The following is a 2,032-nucleotide window of genomic DNA, read 5'->3' as shown; positions in this document are numbered from 1 at the left end:
GACAATTAAAGGTGCCTCAAGACTGTCCAAATCTTTGAAAATGTGGAAATAAATTTCCATCATTCATTGTCACCTTCACATCTCTTGCAACAGCATTGATAACACTCTGAAATTTTCATTTCCATTTTCAACCAATGCCAGAAAGCACTAATGTACCTCAACTTCATCTGTCATGCAAAACCTTGATGGTGATATCAATATTTTCTTGTATAAATAGATTGACACATCTGACTGTCATAGTCCACTAATTTGGAAGACTATTCTGGTAAAAGATTGCTGCCATCACCTGTGCCTGGATTTGTCTACTATCAAACACGCTACAAAGCTATTTTTCCCTGTCCATGGGTATTTGTGCGTGTGTATGTGTTGAGAGGTATGGGTGAAAACTACAGGACAGACTGAGGTTAGCATTAGTGCTGTTACAAGTGTAAATGTAAATTTGTTTAATATTTATGAAGTAGTTGTGATTGTCTTTTATTGTTTTGTACTTTGATTTTTAGTGTCTCTTTAGAAAGGCAGGGGTATGCGTGCACAAGTGAGTTTAAAAAAATACATATTTTGTGAAAGCATGAAGGACGCTTTGGGACTTAAAAATGAAAATAAATCCCACAACAGCACTTTATCACTTTTCCAAAATAAATAAAAAAAAAACACTCTTCCTACTTGAAATGTGCATGTGTGTATTCACAGAGAAACAATTCAAGACAGCTGATGATGTGGTGTGAATTAAAGATAAGTGAGATAAAACTACTGTTCAGTGAATAAATGAAAGCATTCAGTCAAAGTCAAAAACATAGCAATACAATAAAGGCAAAGGGGAGGGAAAAGATGATTTAAAATTAAATTTGAAAACCTGAAAAGACCATGATGGCTGCCATTTGTAGGAGCTGTGAGAGAGACTGCTCTCCTTACCAATGGTGATGATGTAAGAAGAGATCAAGAATGGTCCGGGACTAGATGCATGTAGGAAGCAAGGAGAGAAGAAAAAGGAGGGAAAAGGATTGGAAAAGTGGCTGCTGGGGAGAGGGGGAGCTTTAAAAAAAAACGTGATTATGATGCAGTGATTGCATTCACTTGTGTGAGACAGTGAAGTAGCCAGATTCTGGGGAAATTGTGGACCTGGTATAGTCAAGGAAAGAGGTAACTAAACTGACAGAGGATTTCAACAGAAACAGTTAAGTTAGTTGTTTGGGATCACAGGAAATGCTGTGGAGATATTTAGAACCAAATGTATAATCATACATTAGTAGACTAGGGAAGAGAATAAAAATTCAAAGTTGATGTGAACCATTGGAACAGTGCAGGTAAATGGGAAGTTGGAGAGATACTTGAGGAAAGCTTCCTTCAAGATATGTAGCTGTAAAAGATTGGGACAAAGCCACTACCTTACATCTGGATAGAGTGACATTAGTTTCTTTATAAACTTGTTGCTACAGAAGCTCTTATGTTACAACTAGTACTAAAAATGTTATTGGCATTTTAATTCGTAGTAATACAAAGTATCAGGTTTATAACAAATGGAGGTGAATTTGAGATCAGAATAAGGGACTATTATGAAGAATGTTACAGAGAGAAAGTCTTTGTCTCTCTTTGCTTCCTCTTTCTTATAGTTTCAGTGATATAATGCATTCAGTTTGTAGTGGTACAGCCTGTCTTACTGCTCTAACTCCTCCTAATGGTAGAGCCACACTTGCTTAATCAAAACCAAAGGTGAAGTACAAAATAGGTTAGTACAGACTACTGCTAATTATACTGCAAAATAACACATCTTATTTCCAATCCAGGATGATTTCAATAGAGGTGGTAAACTGGGGAGTGAATGTGAACATAAGACTGGCCATACTGAGTCAGACCATCTAGTCCAGTATCCAGAGGGCATGAACAGAACAGGTAATCATCAAGTGACCCATTCCCTGTTGCTCATTCCCAGCTTCTGGCAAACATATTTTTGCATCCCTGCCCATCCTGGCTAATAACCATTGATGGACCTATCCTACATGAATTTTTTTTTCTCTCTCTTTTTTTTTTTTTT

The sequence above is a fragment of the Chelonoidis abingdonii genome, chromosome 6, assembly GCF_003597395.2.
Source record: "Chelonoidis abingdonii isolate Lonesome George chromosome 6, CheloAbing_2.0, whole genome shotgun sequence".
In the NCBI taxonomy this organism is placed as follows: Eukaryota; Metazoa; Chordata; order Testudines; family Testudinidae; genus Chelonoidis; species Chelonoidis abingdonii.
The sequence above is the reverse complement of the archived record's forward strand: the minus strand, read 5'-3'. Positions refer to the sequence as shown.